This window comes from Amblyomma mixtum, chromosome 2 (genome assembly GCF_055824585.1).
Source record: "Amblyomma mixtum isolate Tamu chromosome 2, ASM5582458v1, whole genome shotgun sequence".
NCBI lineage: Eukaryota > Metazoa > Arthropoda > Arachnida > Ixodida > Ixodidae > Amblyomma > Amblyomma mixtum.
Window position 1 is genome coordinate 251,462,406 of NC_143013.1, and position 18,470 is coordinate 251,480,875.

Here is an 18,470-nt window from a genome sequence, read left to right on the forward strand (position 1 = left end):
CGGTTCACTAGCGTATAAGAAAAGGTGCCCCTATTTTTGTAAATGCGTCGTTTGTATTCAGCGTCGTGCCAGCCACGACCTTTTGAAATGAAAAAAAAGAAAGAAGGTATATTGATTTGGCGGCACAGTGCACACGGCTTTTCGTCGTGGGAAGTTTTCGAAACTAGCGCCGGTCCTGGCTTAATGATAGGGCCTGTGCTACTGAGCGACCTAAATAGCAGCCCTTATCGGTCGTTCTGTGCTATAATAGGGACAGGTATAAATAGTTACCCTGGCTCTCCTTATTTTTAGAGACAGTGGATATGGTAACTGAGTGTGAGCGGCATGTTATTGCAGTGGAATACTCATTAACTATTTAAAAAGCCGCTATTTCTCCTGCGTGCGCCAAAACGAATTATCCACTTCATTAGCAGTTGAACGGCGAGAAAAGGGGGCCGTCTTCAAACGCCACAGCGTCCACGCGCCAAAGCATTGCAACAGACCCGGGGTCTACCTTTTCAAAACAAAACACAAACTTGGTGTATTTGTATAGTTAGAATAGTGGCCTGCCAGCTAACTAATATGCGCTTTTAGCTTGGCCTTCTAAAAACACCATGATCCAGCCATTGGTGATTACAGGAAGCGCTTGAGAGACTTTAGGATTCCCTACCGGTTATATACGTCCCAGAAAATTTTCTGAACGCGCAACAGAACCACAGTTAATAAATTCATAATGTTTATCTTGTGCTGTCTCTCTCCAGTTTAAACTTCTGTTTCCTTTGAGAGCATCGCCCCCTCTACCAAACGCTCAGTCCTGGTCACCATCTTTATTTCCTCGCCAAAAAAAAAAGGACGAAGACCTGCTTACAAGAGAACTGCTGTGTCCGCTATGCACCCTGGCCAATCCCCCGCCGTGGGTATGTGCCATTAAGCCTGAGGACATCATCATCATCATCAACTGCCATGCGCTCGCACCGGGATTGTAGGCATCATTGCTGGCTAGGCTTCACACATTGGAGCCTTCTTTGTATCACCCGTCCTTGAGTTAATTATGTGGTCGCCTGCGCGTAGTCCACCGTAAACACTTAGGCCGCAGCTGGTAGAGTTTGCCGTGGCAACCAGGCTCCTCGCACTACTAAAAGGCGGTGTTTGTGGCGCCCTCTCTTCCCAAATTCCGGCACCACTATTGCGTCATTAAGATACGATAGATGAGCTGTCAGCAAGCAAGGATACCTTACTTTTGCGCTCCGTTCCTGAACATTAAGCGATGAATAAGACCACGTAACTTGTCTGAGTTGTGTATGCTGGGACACTATACCCGTTAGCTTCTTTTTTTTTTGTCTTTTCGTTAGCCTCCACGTTTCGTCCCATAGGCAGGTATCAGAAACATACGGCTTTCGTTTACTTTCTTTAGGAATGTCAGCAAATTGTTATTCATAACTTCAGAGTGCATAACAAACGCGCTTCAACCCAGTGATACTCTGTTGATAATTTCTTTCCCGTGGTACACATATGCATTCACTACTTTTCCTATGCAAATGTACTCCCTCACTACTTCAAATTCATCAATGCTTGTCGTGAACTGTTGTTTTCTTCCGAAACTGTTGGCCAATACTTTGGTAGTCCTAATATTAGTTTTTTAAGCTTACTGTTGCACTTGCATGTTTAGGCCTTTAATCAGGCGATCGCTCCCCTCCCCTGATGTTAGCAGCGCGATTTTACTATGGTGCTATTGGATGTCAATAGCAGCCCTAAATTAATTCATATCTGCTTCTTCCCTATCAAACCCTGTAAATTCACCACGAAAACATGATCTGGAAGCTACAACGAAGCGTCACATGCTTAAACGCAAAAAAAAAACAACAACAAATTTTACTGTATAAGCAAAATTCAGTTCATAGAAGAAACATTGGACAGGAGAACTACGTATAATACAAAATGCTTAGAGGTGTGTAAACCCAAGTAATATGGAAAAGTTTCGAAAAGTTTGAAATCTATTCCCCAAATGACAGCGAGAGGATAAAGGCAACGAGAGACAAAACAACGAAAAGTTTGTATTTCTCTACGCTACTTCCCCCTTTCCATTGTTCAATGGGACATTGGCGTGAGCTTTCCTTGGTCTTTTTGTATTTCCCTCTTTTCAACTGTCTTTACTGCGCCTATACTGAGTGTACCGTCTTTTGCTGCGACCAGCTGGAGTGTTATTTTGCTCCCACTTTTCCTCTTTACAACCCTTTGCAAGGTGGTGACACGTGGGGTATGGTTGTTTTTCAATCCATCTGTTCCCGATTTGTAAGCCTGCTGTGCGTAGGCGATGCAGGCTGGGGCTTCTTACGATTTTTGAATCTTAGTCAGCCCCAACCCATCAGCTGCTCTCGATTAGCGCCTTTATCGTCTCAGTGGAATTTATTGGTTAGTTTTTGAGGTTTGCGGCGCGTTCCCTTTACTTCGGCTTGCGCGTGTTTCTGTCTTGTACATCACACCATGTTTTTGGGCCGAATATTTTACCGATCGACTGCGCTTTGCTTGGAGAGGAAGCGTATGTTTTAATTCTATTGTTTCAACGTGTGGAACTTATTGTACACCGCGTCGTTACAGTCGCGCAGTTGTCACAAAATACGGCACATTTTTGAAACAAACAAAAAAAAACACCGCCGCGCGCACAGCGGCTCGCCGGCGCGAGCCACATGGGGGAGCAGGAAAACCCCCGCTGTGCACGTGGCTCTCTCTCCCCTCCACCACCGCTCACCAACACGGCGTGCGCCGAGGGAATGAGTCATCCACGCCGATTTCTCTAGAACGTGCGAGTCGTTTCTTCTGTTAGCCGGGGGAAGAGGGGGAAGCCTTGCGTGCGCGAAGACATGTCCCCCTCCTCTGCACTCGGACGTCGGCGACGGCGCCACGCCAGAACACGCTCGAATCTTCAAGATGCGACCCCCGACCTCTGACCAATGGGGACGCGCGGCCAGTGAGAAGAGGGAAGGGAGACAGCACTGCCGATGCTGAGTGTATGTGCGCGCCTACTCTGGCGCGTAGAACAAACAGACGTGGAAGCGAGCCTATAAAAGAAGGCATTGACCGCTATCAGATTAGTCAGTCCGGACCGCCGTTTAAGCTTCATCGAAGCGCGCCCGTTTGACTCCCGGGAAAACACCACTCGGCCAGCATCGGACCAACGAGGCAACGTTCGCCAGTCTGCGGGACGGCATCGTCGTGGAACTCTGGTCGTCGGACTGCCGCAGTGCCCGGTGAACAAATTGTGTTTTGTTTGTTTACCTCTCTCTCGTGTCTTAGTGCACTTTAGGTGCAATATTGCCTTTGTACTGTAGTCTCTCTCTCGAGTTTAGCTTTGCACGCGTTGCATTCTTTTGTTAATCACTTTGTATGTGTTTGTACTAGTGATTGTGAAATCCTGTATATCGTATCTTAGCTGTATAAACTCTGTTTTGTTTGTGAACCTTTGGCTCCGACCCATCTTCTGGCTTGCGACCAGCGAAAGCTGGGAACCGAACGCCCAAAAACCTATTGTCTCTTGGTAGCTGGTCTCCGCTGAGTTTGCCACGCTGAGTCGAGGGCATCTCCTTCGAGTCCGAGACCGCTACCCCCACACGCTCTAAGGGTATCTGGGAACTTCCCACGTAAAAGTGCGCGAAGTGTGGGTGACAATATATTCTGGCGTCCGCGACAGGACGTTTGGTGTTTGTAAGCACAGAGAACGGAGAAAGAATTGGAAGGAGTTTACGAATCGTAAACGAGTGTTAGCAGCAGAGCGATATTGTGAGGTGCCGCGCCGAAGCGGTTAGTGAGGTTCACCGTGTAGAGGTATTAATTGCCTTGAATGTAGAGTTCGGTCTCCAAATATGAGCTTTAAGGAGCTAATAGAGGTCGGCCTCCAGATGGGGATGACCGGCGCCGAACTGCGAGAATGGGTGGACCAGGAAAGAGGCAGAGCTCGAGAAGAGAGAGAGAGAATTGAAAAAGAAAAAAAGAAGGCTCGAGAAGAAGCCGAAAAAGAAAGAGAGAATCGAAAAAGAAAGGCAGAAGGCTAGAGAAGAAGCCGAGAGAGACAAAGAGAGAGAATTTGAACGCGAAATGAAGCTGCTTACAGCGAAGCTGGAACTGCAACGGGGTGCGAACCACTCAGCTGTAGTTCACAGCACTAGAGAGGAAGGTAGCAGCTTGCGTATAGATGCCAGCAGGTTGCTTCCAAGATTTGATGAAAGAAGGGACGATCTCGGCGCATTCCTTAAGCGATTCGAAGGGATCGCAGTGAGCCAGAATTGGTCAGACAGTGAAAGCGCTACCGTTCTTAGCACGTGCTTGAGCGGCGAGGCACTAGGTGTATTCGGGCGACTGTCTCCTGAAGATGCAGCCAGTTATAGCAAGGTAAAGGCCGCTCTGCTGAAACGATTCCGACTAACCACCGAGGGATTTCGGGAAAAATTCCGGACAGGAAAGCCCACAGACGGCGAAACGGCAACGCAATATGTGGCGCGATTAGGCCACTATTTTGATCGGTGGACGGAACTGTCGGAAATCGCCCAGGAGTACAGTGCACTCCGCGAGCTGCTTATCAAGGAACAATTCCTGAGCAGTTGTCACCCGAACCTGGCGCTATACCTTAAGGAGAGAAGGGCCAAGACTCTCTCCGAAATGCTAGAACTTGCCGACCAATTTCTTGAAGCCCAAGGAGCAACTAACCTGAGTAAAGTTACGAATGTAAATTCTGAAAGCGCAGAGAAATCCGACAGCCGCGATACTCGATCCAGCCCAAAGCCTCCACCGAAGTGCTACCTGTGTAATAAGACAGGCCACTACGCTTCTAACTGCCGAAACAGCGCTATGAACAGTAGCCTGCTAGCTTGTTTTAAGTCCGGCCAGAAGGGGCACAAAGCCGCGGCTTGTTACAACCCGGGCAAGTCCGTTCTCCAGGTATCGTGCGTGCGGGCCTCCTCAGGTGATCACCTGGAGGAAGAAGACGAAAATGGCTTTGTTGAGCTGAAGAACGGCAAGAAGGTGCCCGTCGTGAACGCCGTATTGAACGCGCGACCCGAAGCCGGTATGCACAGGATGCCTGTCTCGGAAGGGAAAGTAGGGCCGCAAAGAATTTCAGTGCTGCGAGATACAGGAAGCAGCGCGGTCATCATAAAGCGAGGCTTGATGCGAGATAAGGATCTCACTGGAACGAAGAGCCTCGTGCGGCTAGTAGACGGCTCATTTAAGCGCTTACCGGAAGCTAGAGTGCCAGTGCAGACCCCGTACTACAGCGGAAAACTGACTGCACTTTGCATGGAACGCCCCATATACGACCTTATATTGGGTAACATCAAGGGGGCAAAATTTCCCAAGGACCCAGACGGTAGCCACGAGGGAGAAAAATGCGAATCCTGCACGTCGGAGCGTCGCAGTGATCGTCAGCAGAAAAAGCGGCGAAGGAAGCGCGAGCCAGCTAGCGCAAGAAAGGAGGAAATAAAAGAATCACCCAAGAATGAATGGAAAAATCCAGCGCAGGAAAGTTCCGCGCAAGAGAAGCCTTCTTCGCAAGAAACATGCGGGAACAAAGGAAACAGCTGTGAGAAGCTGGAAGATAAGCCAGTAAGTGGCCGCAGCGGAGCACGAACGCCGAAGGAAGGAGCGAAAAACCAGAGGAGGACACGCGAAAACAATATGTCAGGAGTTTCTGCCAAACTCAGCGTAAGGCAGACTGTGGAAACGATTCTCGTGCTGATCGGCACATTGCTTCAGCTGTTTTCCTGCCGCACCGTCGAATCCGGGAAGGAGACCAGGAAAGTGTTCACACCGGTCCTTATTGTGAGTCTCTGCGTTGTGATGCAAGTGCCTTGGAACCTGTCGATTGTCTTGTTCGCAGGTGCATGCCACCCCGAAACCTTTTTGTATGCGTGGGATATGAAGGAATTTCTCAGGACGGAAAGGGCAGAGGCAACCATTGACAGAGCGAAGGAGTCGCGTAATGAACAGACCACGAGTGCGGCCGAAAGCTTGAGCGAAACAGTTCTGTTCCGAACCCACTGTGCAGGCCGAACGGGGAAGTATAAGCGAAAGTATGCCTCATACCTGTGTGCCTCCTGTTTGCAATGTTGTGTTAATGTACTGCCCAATCTCGGCGTGTTTTCAAGTGCGTTGTGAACATTGCATTTTGTTGCATGTGGAAACATCATTGTATTGATGTGTGTATTTTGGCCTTCGCCAGTGACATTGTGAGCGCATGCATGTGCGCGCGAATTGTACCGCCGAACTGCGGCGTGTTTTGAAGCGCAATCCGTCCATTCCACTGTGTTACGTATGTGGAAACATCATTGTATTCATGTATGTATTTTGGCATTCACCCTTGACTTTGTGAGCGCATGCATGTGCGCGCGAATTTTGTGATTTGTGAATATTGTTGCACAATATTCTTAAAGGAAGGGGCAGTGTCACAAAATTCGGCGCATTTTTGAAACAAACCAAAAAAAACACCGCCGCGCGCACGGCAGCTCGCCGGCGCGAGCCGAATGGGGGAGCAGGAAAACCCCCACTGTGCGCGTGGCTCTCTCTCCCCTCCACCACCGCTCACCGACACGGCGTGCACCGAGGGAATGAGTCATCCACGCCAATTTCTCTAGAACGTGCGAGTCGTTTCTACTGTTAACCGGGGGAAAAGGGGGAAGCCTTGCGTGCGCTAAGACATGTCCCCCTCCTCTGCACTCGAACGTCGGCGACGGCGCCACGCCAGAACACGCTCGAATCTTCGAGATGCGACCCCCGACCTCTGACCAATGGGGACGCGCGGCCGGTGAGAAGAGGGAAGGGAGACAGCACTGCCGATGCTGAGTGTATGTGCGCGCCTACTCTGGCGCGTAGAACAAACAGACGTGGAAGCGAGCCTATAAAAGAAGGCATTGACCGTTATAAGATTAGTCAGTCCGGACCGCCGTTTAAGCTTCATCGAAGCGCGCCCGTTCGACTCCCGGGAAAACACCACTCGGCCAGCATCGGACCAACGAGGCAACGTTCACCAGTCTGCGGGACGGCATCGTCGTGAAACTCTGGTCGTCGGACTGCCGCAGTGCCCGGTGAACAAATTGTGTTTTGTTTGTTTACCTCTCTCTCGTGTGTTAGTGCACTTTAGGTGCAATATTGCCTTTGTACTGTAGTCTCTCTCTCGAGTTTAGCTTTGCACGCGTTGCATTCTTTTGTTAATCACTTTGTATGTGTTTGTACTAGTGATTGTGAAATCCTCTGTATCGTCTCTTAGCTGTATAAACTTTGTTTTGTTTGTGAACCTTTGGCTCCGACGCATCCTCTGGCTTGCGACCAGCGAAAGCTGGGCACCGAACGCCCAAAAACCTATTGTCACTTGGTAGCTGGTCTCCCCTGAGTTTGCCACGCTGAGTCGAGGGCATCTCCTTCGAGTCCGAGACCGCTACCCCCACACGCTCTAAGGGTGTCTGGGAACTTCCCAAGTAAAAGTGCGCGAAGTGTGGGTGACAGCAGTCACTAGGACAAAGGCTGTCATTTCGAGTGCATTTGTTGGGCTCTTATGAAAAGTTTGGTTTCGGTTTTGTTTTGTGGGTGTTTAACGTCCCGAAGCGACTCAGGCAATGAGGGACGCCGTAGTGAAGGGCTCCGGAAATTTCGACCACCTGGGGTTCTTTAAGGTGCACTGACATCTCACAGTACACGGGCCCCTAGAATTTCGACTCCATCAAAATGCGACTGCCACGGCCGGGATCGAGCCCGCGTATTTCGGGTCAGCACTCGAGCGCCATAACCACTGATCCACCGCGGCGGATGGTTTTGGTTTTATGAGGCTAAACTTCCCATAGCGACTCAGGCTATGTGGGACGCCGTAATGAAGGGCTCCAGATAATTTATACCATCTGGGGTTCTTTAAAGATATGAAAATTCGCTTGAGTTAAACGCATACCGAACAATTCTGGACAGAAGCGTTTTTGAACGGGAAATAGTTTATGAACGCAATTTTGTCATATATTGTAAGGTTGAAAATACACGATCAATATACCCGCTGTCCTCACGTCGGCAGGTTTGCATTTCTTTGCAGTTAACGTTGTTGCTGTTGTCAAAAGCTTTCCCCATTGATTTTCTATGGCACTCTTTCCCTATCTCGGTGCGAGCGACGGAAAAAATTTTAAAGAAAGATTTTGCTACACATTGGAAGAATGAACCATTGCCTTCGACAGTTCCGTAACAGTACCCTACAATTTTTGAATACTTAAAATTTTCTCCAAGAATGCTGGGCATGTGCTAATTGATGGAAAACAGTTGGGCTGTGAGCGTGTATGTGCTTCTTTGTTGGCGTCTTTTGACCCTGGCATGTTGTGAACCATTCAGTTCAACTATTTCTTTTTTCTGCACGGCAGTCGCTAGAAGTCATGTACAAAACTTAAGAACAGAAGTTTTCCTTTCAATGCATTCTCACCTTGCTTGCAGTGAAAAGGGAAAGACGAAGGGTAAAATATAACTGACAAGCAACGAGATTGTGAAAGACTCGTTTTGCAAAACGCATGTAGCATTGGTTTTAGCCTTTGTTAAATTTCAGTGCTTTATGTGCTTGCGCATACCAGGTGCTTTTTTTTTTTGTTAATAGGCTTTTTCAGGTATGAAGCGGGCTTCTGTGGCACAATAATACGTGCGTTGGCAGACATAAGAAGACATTTAAATAACAATAACTAGATGGCCGCTTGACTAATTTTTGATAACTAACTTTTTAACTATAACAGTTAGGCTACTGGTTGCAACTAGAGGCTTGAAGCCGGTCGTTAGCAACAGCCATTTAAGTGCTTTAGAATTTCGAAAACACGATTACCCTCGCCGCTGTGGCTCGACAAAATTTGTCTGCATCGTGCGGAAATAAATGCGCTTTCGTAAGCATGCATGCAAAGCAACATCTCCAGTGCACGTAACTAGTCGAGAAAGCCAAATTTTGTCGAGTCACAACGGTGAGGGTAATCGCGTTATCGGAATTCTAAAAACTGATATGGCTTTTTACTAACGACCGGCTACAAGTCTCTAATTGTAACCAGTAACTGTTATAGTTAAAAACTTAATTATCAGAAATTATTTAAGCGGCCAACAAGTTAACAATATTTGCATGTTTTCTGATGTCTGCCAACGCAAGTATTATTGTGCCGCAGAAGCCGTCTTTATAACTGAAAAAGCCTATATTTTTGAAAATTTTGTTTCACTCGAGTTGAAATACCTGGTATATACACGATCTGTTAATGTCGTGAATAGAGTCAAATAAGCGCCTTTGTAAGCAGGGAGAGCTTTCCTGTTGCTGAGTTTTGGAATTAGCAGCACCCATTCTAGGCAATCTCATAAAATAATCGGGGGGAGAGAGAGATTTAGCTCAACACAAAATTTGCGTGTGAATATTTGGCTCTGGTCTACAAGTTGATGATGATGATGATGTCCTCAGGCTTTATGGCACATACCCACGGCGGGGGATTGGCCAGGGTGCATAGCGGATAGGCCGCAGAGGCTGCAACGTTTTTCTAACGTCAGCGCTGCGCCCTTTACCGGCCCATTGAGTTCACTGCTACTTCGCATATCGACACACCCTACTATTTTCTCTTTCCGTTTCAGCGAAAAAGGCACGGAATAGAAGAATCGAAATTGATTGTACCAAGTTTCAGGAAGCGAGCGATTCGTTTCTGCCTGCCGTGATATCGCTGCATTTGTACACGTGGCGTTTTGGGGCGAAGCAATCATCGGTTTGCGAAGACAGTAATCGAATCCAAGTGCAACGGTTCCAGTTCTGTTTTCATCGACCGTGTACGTTTCCATTACCTACGGTGTTTGTAGCAGCCGGCATTTTTGAGGTCACAGTGTTGTCGAGAACAGTGGGGGCCAGTAATGACTTTTTTTATCGTGGATAATGGTTTCGATACGCTCATGTCGCTGTGCTTCTCTCAGATAACGCTCCGTCCATCGCGTTCCTTCATCGATTGCGCACAGTTCTGTTGAGAATAGCCGCGAATTCTGAGGAGATTAAACACCCAGCAAAGGCCAAGTCAGCTGCCCAGCTTTAAATTGAAAGTTGAAGTGGCATAGGTGGTAGTTTACCGATCAGTGACCTTGCTGGGAATTGTTTGTCTAGGTCTCTTTCGTTGTTCATGACTCAGCTTCACGTTGAGCTGCTTCCAAAAGCATTTTTTTTTTATCTAACGCCAAATGGAACGCTGCTATCATCTTGGTGATCTGTAAAGTTCAATGATCTAGATTTAAGAAAACACCACCTTATTTGAGCTGGTTCAATCTCGATAGCAATCTTCAATTATTTCTTTCTTCTTGACATCAATATATGAATGCCGAAGAAACTGCGGAGCTCTGGAATGGTGCTTGTTGCATTATCTCTTTCAAAGAGAAGAAAATGACTAGTAATAAAACTAAACTGTTCTTTCGTAATAACACGGCATTCATTTACAGCTCACCGTTAATTGGAGGCGAGTGATTTAAAAGCATCAGATTAAAGCTTCCGCTTAAAATTCCTCGTTGTCTTAACCTTTACGCACACTTCTGATGCGACACACTCGAGGGTTCAAGCAAAACGTCATTACAAGCGGTTCGCGAACACACAGCGCTGTGAATGTGCTTAATATAGATTTAAAGCGGAAAAATGGGCTGTATGGTATTTCGAATAGCGCGACATAATTGTTAGCACGAATTAACATGGCCAAGGACCAAGAAAAACGACAGGACAGACGCTCAGTCTGTGTGCGTGTTCTTTGCATGATACTCAGAAACACTCCACAGTAGCACATGTAACATCAAACACTTTTCTTGAAACACTGGCAGGATCGTCCGCGTACCATTGGTCGAACTACTGTCCGCTTCATATAGGTGTGCGGCTGTGCCGACTCCATCGGAAATTAAACCGTGTAAGCCGAAGAAGGAGCCAAAGATCGGCAGCATATCTTGGCCTAAATTCTCTTCGTCCTGCAATCGTCGCTTCCATGACGTAATGTTTATCTGCGCCTCTGTTTTGAGACGCAATTTCCTTTCTCACGCCTCTTGTCTTCACCTTCGAAGGTGACCAACGGTGACGTCATGTTCCGCGCCCATATTATAAAGGGTAGATCAAAAGTGCCTAGGGCCACGGTCGACTTCTAAGACTTTTAGTGGGGCATTTACGACACCCTTTAGCTCTGACGTTGCGGAGGGTGAGGAGACGTGTCATCCTCACCTCTTAAGGGCTTGAAAGCTTCATAGACCGCTCAAAAGCAGACACTGAGGACCCAGGAGCTTTGGCCTACACTCCATTTTTTTGTTGCAGTATAACGTACCCAGAACAGAGAGGGCGCCACACACCCTATCAAGCGTACCGAAAACGCGGTGGACCATAACTTCTGGAATTTATCATATGAACTAGGGAAACAGATGTCATTTCAAAACATCCAATTGTGCATTTTGAATTGTGCGCTCTGATATGCTCCGGCTCATACCGGCATTATAATGCGACTATTATTTCATGGTACGACTATCCGCGAACGCAGCACGAACGTTCGGGGTATACGAGCTGTAAAATCTATCCAGCACTGAAAACTTGCTGGGTTTTATTCCCAGGGCTGTCGGATGCCCGCCGGTTTTCTAACGGGTACAACATTTCCCCCTGCCGGCTGCTCTGTTTTTTCTTAGTTGAAATGCTTGGGAAAAAGGTCTTGGACCAAACCGTTGCGCTGACGGATCAGTCATGTGTTCCGCTGTCAAAAAACTGAAATCAATACATCATCTGTCGTCCTCGTTGTTTAGCGCTATGATATATAGTTCAATCCAACTAGCCCAACTTTCCATTATTCTAAACTGTAATCCGCCTCGTAGGTGTATTGTCGCATGGCGCTAATACACCTAAGATCACCCGCTCGTGTTTTGCCGTACCATGTCTTGTTTGCATACATTGTAAAAGCTACAGCGCGCAGAATACTCCTTCTTGTACGAGCCAAACGTGCTTCCGCTGGCCTAGGAAAAACTTTTATTGCAGAAGCGTGCTTTGCACAATCACGATAAAAAGTTAAGGGATGCGAATATGCGAAAAAAATTTTGGGGCGCAGTCATGTATTACAGTTGCCTGAAATGTGCCAAGGCGTGAAAGGACATGAATGCCGTATCCGCAGTTAACTACACCACTTGACTGGGTTGCGAGGCAGAGCTGCAATAAACTATTTTCCTAGAACACGGCTCCCGTTAGCTTTTGATAGCGATAGTACGCTTCTTAGTGTAGGTATAGTTTAGCATATGTTCATGAGGAAAAAACTGAGGAAAAAAAAAACATTTTCCGCTGTTTCATTCTGAGTGCATACCTTTAAACCCTTGTTTACTACTAGGAAAAAGTGCACTTGTGGCCATGTCCTGTGTTTTTACAGTTTTAAAAGAAGGCAAGCTTCTTAACAAAATATGAGGTTCTAAATATATTTTAGAGGTTTCTTAAAAAGTCAACAAACTCTGCCCTGCCGTTTGCGCATGATAGCCTTAGTCACTTATGCGCCGTAACGCACAACACAACACAACGCTTCGTCCTATGAACAAACGGCCTTCCCGCTGGCCTACCAGGGCTCGTGAATGTCGGTGCCTCTGTTTATCACACCTTCGAACACGGGTAAGAAGGCTGCGCGTTACACGCTTCTTGAATCGAGATTTGCTGATGCTTTCAGAAAGCATGGCGTTGAAAGTTTAGCGTAGTCGGAATTTCCTGCGAGGCAGAATTGGCAAAAATGCTCTCCGCGTTTCAAGCCAAGGTGGCTCAGGCGAAGAAAAACACTCTGTCAAGTGGGCACTTGCGTGTCCAAGTGGGTTAGCTCAGCTCGGCGTGGGTTAGCTCAGCTATGCCATTATATACGCAGCGAAAGGCACGGTATATCTCTCCTTGGCCGCAGGCGAGCTGCACGGCGCACCAGCTGCGAGGCTGTGACGTCACTCGGCTCCTCGCGCATGCGCACAAGTGGCGCTGAAGGCCCACAGAGAAACGGCGAGACGCCGGGTAATGTAGCTCTCGCTGCAAAAAAAGCGGTCTTTTCTTCTTGATTTCTTTCCCTTTCAAGTCCCGGGAGAAGAGCAGTGGCATTGCGCATGAGACTCCCAAATGAGAGAAAAATTTCCCTCGCGCCCTTTCAGCGGAAGCCGACGACCCCGTGGGCGGACTCTTGGAAGAAGTCGACCCGGCCGGCTTCCTCCGAGATAGCGCGCACAGTCGCACATGGCATAAAGGAAGGGCAGTCAGGCAACCATCCCGGCGACGTTCGATAGGCGAGCGAGAGAACGCTCCCTTTCCTCTCCATTCCTATTCTTCACATCAATTCCTTTCTTTCCCGTATCTCTGGCTACCTTTCTTCCCTGCTTCTTCATTTTTTTTTTCGGCTCTAGCTTAGTTTACGGAAGTCCGCTTTCCGCTCTGTCCTTCCGCTCTATGAAACCCTTGGTTGCCAGATCAGACAGAGTGCGCATTGTGCTGCGTTTTTTTTCTTTATTTATTATTTGGCCTGTGAAAAGACGTGAGCAGGGCCGGAGTTCGGAGTAATCAGGGAATAGGGAAAGCGGGAGCGACTGAGAGAAAAAGATATGCTTTTCGAAATAAAAAAAAGAAAGTAAAATATGGCGACTATCTGCCGGGCACCACATAGGCGACGACGCGGCGAAGGAAGTGGGCGTCTAATGTGGGAAAAATGTCATGAGATCAATAGCGACTGATCGAAAGGGAACTGAACCCCGGCGCTGCTCAGGAATTCCAGATTATACGGCTGTTGTCAGAGGCGAAAAGTCAAATACGAGACTGCGCAGGTTAACAACGTCACTGTATTTCCGTTTCTGCTGAGTGAAATATACCGGGCTCTTCAGCGAACACTTTCAAAAATTTTCAAGATTAGGCTTTTTGGTGTAAAAATATGGCTTTTGCGGCATAGTATCACCCATGCTGGCGGAAATCAGAAGACCGGTGAATCGTCTTAAGTAATAAGCGGGTTAACAAATTTTTAATAATTAACTTTTAACTAGTAGAGTTAGGCGACTAGATTTGTAGCCAGTGTTTAGTAATAGCCATATCAGTTTTTAGATCTTCGAAAATGCGATGACCCTCGTCCCTGCAGCTCGACAAAATCTGGCAGCGTCGGGCGAAAGTAATGCGTTTTCAAAAGCATGCAGGCAAAGCAGCTCCTCCAGTGCACGTAACTAGTCCAAAAAGCCAAATTTTGTCCAGCCAGAACGCCACGAGTAATCGCGTTTTCGAAATTCTAAAAGCGGATATGTGTATTACTAACCACTGGCTATAAAAATCTCTAATTGCCACTTGGCGCCTAACTCCACTAGTTAAAAAGTTAATTATTAAAAATTAGTTAAACAGCTTACTACTTAAGACGATTCGCCGGTTTTCTAGTGTCCGCCAACAGTCGTAATGCTATGTAGTAGTAGTAGTGGTTTTATTTGTGCATTTAATTTGGAAGGTAAAAGAGTTTTTGCTGCCCCGGCATCTGCTATCACGGCGGGAGGCACCTGAGCTGGGGCAGCGAAAATAAAGGATAGCAGGCAGTGTGTAGAAGTGAAAAGAAAGAGATAAGGGGATAGTAGAAAGGACAGGGGAAGGGGTACACTGACAATGAGTCTATTACATATATACATGATAAAGATAAATATATACAGGTCGCCAAAAACCATATTTATTTTTACCCCAAAAGCCTACATTTGGAAATTTTTGAGAGTGTGCGCTGAAACACCCAGTATACAAAATGATCTGAGAAACATTCGCTCGGAAACTCGTTCCATTGTCAAGAAACCAAGAAAATATTGACACTTAGTGTTGCCAGGTGGCGCGCACAGATGACCTGAAAGTGCATACAAAATGCTCGCGCTTTTGTGTGAGGACCAACCGAAGGAGGTTTCTTGCATAGGCTACGGGAACCCTGCTTCTTCACCAGTTTGTCACAACCTTGTATAGCAATATTACAGTAACGTAGTAAGGTACCGTTCAGTGTAAACAGTCAAATTAATTCGCTTGTTCAATGTCCACTGTAGGACATCCAAAAACAGTGCTGCGTCTTTACAAGTGATAACGCAGTTATCAATCGTGTCTGGAGCACCAATAAGGCTGCTTTTTCAGTCTTGTTTTAATGGGTAATGTCCCAGTGTGTAGCTTACAGAAGAAAGCCTGAATACACAACGAGAGAGGCATTTTGCGTACTCTTGAAAGTGCATCATGTCGAATCAGACCTAAGTATACACAGCGGCACATGGGCGGAAAGAAAATGATGTAAATCAAATCTCTGTACAATTATTTCCGCCACACGGACAACAGGAACACTGCAGAAAACTGAACCAGTATAAAATGGACAGCAAGATACACCACAAAATGCATTAAACCCATAAAGAAGGACGACCGTGAATAGTATAAGACAAAATAAGAGTCGGCAAACCATAAACTAAATTACCTTGCAAGATTGCACGAACTATTGGGCGTGAAATGTCTCGGAAAAACGTAATACACAAAGAAATCTGTTGCACACAACGCTGAACTAAACCAAAGCTACCAGTGCTGGCAAATCGGAAAAGGTTATCACATTTCATATGTTAATAAAAAACGAATCCCACAAAAAAGTAAAAAAAATACCGTATGAAAGTGCGGCATATACAGTCTAGCACAATTAATAAGTTGCAGTACGTAACACATTTTAGTACCGACGAACAGAGTGTCGGCCGTTGTCCTGCCGAATATCAAGAGACCATGGTGGACAAAAGTGTGGACGCAGCGCTGTGCAGAGCGCGGGTTCTTTCCAGAAATGCGCACTATGTTTATAGGCATTTAATATAATGTGACGCCAAAGTACTTGGATGGCGTACGCGTTCACGCAACAGCTCCATTTTAGCAGGTGTAGATCACCACATATCAAACCACACACCACAGCTCTTAGAACGATTGATCCTAGCACTTGAAACTCGCCAAACTCTTCGTTAAATCGACAATATTCGTCTATGATTGGCTTGTCAGCACAGGAAAACGCGAGGCAATCTGCATAAGCTAGTATCTTGCGCTCGTAACCCAAAACACAAGACCATAAATGGCACCACCATTCAGAATATTTATACACAACGTTTCTAAGTTCAAAGCGAAGAGCAGCGGAGATAGGATGAAACCTTGTTTCAGGGAGCCAGCCGGTATGGAGTCTGGTTGTGAAAGACATTTACAATGAAGCGTGTAAATAAGTTATAGTAGCGAAGACGTATTCCACTGAAAACAGCTGAACCATATTGCTGTGGTCTAAAAGTGAGAAAAGGAAGGAATGACGAACTCAATCAAACGCCTTTTCGAAGTTGATTTACAGCATCGGTAACTGCTCCTGAGAGTCGACAAAATACTGCAGAACTCTGCTCGCAGCATGCTGGTTGCACCGCATTGATCGACCCCTTAGGCAATTCGTGTGGTGACGTGCAATCAAAGTAGACATTGCATGCTGCAACCTTTTTTACAGAACTTTTGCGGAAATTTTAGTCTACTTTAGAAAACCTGGTAGGCATGTAGAAATTCACAAATCTGTTATTTTTTTTTTTCATCATCGCCGCAACCTCTGTGCGTCGCGTGTTAAACTGCCGGCCTCTGATGTGTTTTAGATACAGTTGCCTTCATCGACTTCCAAGCGTGCCGCGAATGTTTTGCGAAGGCTTCTAAAAGAAAGTGTAAAAGGGAATGACGAAAGCGAACTGCACGGTCGCCTGTCAGTTTTTTTTCCGTTTTGTTTCTTTATTTGTTCCCACAGGAAACACGCCAGAAACAGTTTTGGCATCCACTACCCTTTAGCAGCGGCCGTCCCGCCTCCGTGGCGCAATAGGCTAGCGCGTTCGGCTGTTAACCGAAAGGTTGGAGGTTCGAGCCCTCCCGGGGGCGACAGTGGCCTTTTTTTTTTTCTCCGAAATGTTCTGCTGCGCCAAAATTAGGGATGTTATGCAAGCTGCACCACAAAAAGCCCATCGATAGATATGGCCTTCCGGAAGCTGTTTGAAACGGACATACGTGAGTTAACGCGTCTGTCGCATAAACTGCGCTCTGGATAGAGTAACACATACGACAACAAGAACATCCAGGAAAGCTTTCTTTTTTCTGTTCTTATCTTGGCATAGCGCGTGCTTTAATGTGTCTCTTGGTAGCGACTGTGTTAAAAAGTACTCTTGCAGCATTGTGCATTGAAGATGACATATCTGCGCTCCCCCGCTACAGATGAACTGAATCCACCCCCCCCCCCTCCCCTTTTTATTCATATGTTGAAATAACTTTGTTTTTTGAAGCTGAGCGATAAAGGCTTGCACTGAATGGCAACAATCGTATGAAGGGTCTTCGGATGTTTGAGACCAATCTCCGGCTCACTTCGACGCCAACGCTTTTTCCGTTCTCCCTAAAAGAAAAGAGAAAGAGGAGAAAACGAAAGGAGAGGGTTTAAAGTGGGTTGCGCTGTTCGTGCAAACGGCAGTTTTCCGTAATATAGATGTTTTTAATCAATCAATCAATCAATCAATCAATCAATCAATCAATCAATCAATCAATCAATCAATCATAAATCGGATAGACTGAGCTGTTTTTTCTTTCTCTATAGAAAATTGCAGATGGTTCATTGAAAGGCAAACTACATTTCTTTGCTTTGCACTAATATTGGTTTATTGGGGTTTAACGTTCAAAACAACTCAGGCTATGAGAGACGCCGTAGTGAAGGGCTCCGGAAATTTTCGACCACCTGGGGTTCTTTAACGTGCACTGACATCGCACAGCACACGGGCCTCTAGAATTTCCCCTTCATCGAAATTTGGCCCCCGCAGCCGGGATCGAACTCGCGTCTTTCGGGTCAGCAGCCGAGCGCCGTAACCACTGAGCCACCGCGGCGGGGCCTTTGCACTAACATGTATTGTGGTGTCAGGCTTGCACGCAAAACGCTTCCTCGTTTCAGGCGCACTCACTCTTGAAGAACCGTTTCGATTTTACCCACACCTCTAACGTCTAGAGATTTTCTCGCTCTCCTTTGAACAGTACTCATTGGAGCACTGCTCCTTTTCAATTTTTTGGTGCCGAGGTCGTCATTGTTTAGCATGTGTATTATTTTCTGGCTTTGTTGGTGGAAGCCGGGAAGTACAACTAAAAAAAAAGGCTTGTAAATTTAAATATCAGTAATAATACCTGTAGCCTGATGAGGCGGCGAACGTCAGCTACGATTTAAAAAATGAAGAGCGTCACTTCGGCAAAACACCGGCTTCCTCGTCTGCTCATTAGATTCTCGTTAGCGCTTGGTTTGGTTTGGTTTGGTTTGGTTTATTGTGGTTTAACGTCCCAAAGCAACTCAGGCTATGAGGGACGCCGTAGTGAAGGGCTCCGGAAATTTCGACCACCTGGGGTTCTTTAACGTGCACTGACATCGCACAGTACACGGGCCTCTGGAATTTCGCCTTCATCGAAATTCAGCCGCCGCGGCCGGGATCGAACCCGCGTCTTTCGGGTGTTAGAGCTT

General features: G+C 46.7%; 1 protein-coding gene and 1 non-coding gene across 3 annotated transcripts in view; both read left to right on the forward strand.

Annotated features, from left to right (window-relative positions):
* The window catches only part of LOC149363518 (uncharacterized), a 153,346-nt gene that overhangs the window by 106,429 nt on the left and 28,447 nt on the right, over positions 1-18,470 (forward strand). The gene's annotated exons all lie outside the window — the stretch shown is intronic.
* TRNAN-GUU (transfer RNA asparagine (anticodon GUU)) lies at positions 16,791-16,864 on the forward strand. The gene has a single exon. It is a non-coding gene; the product is annotated as a tRNA-Asn (tRNA).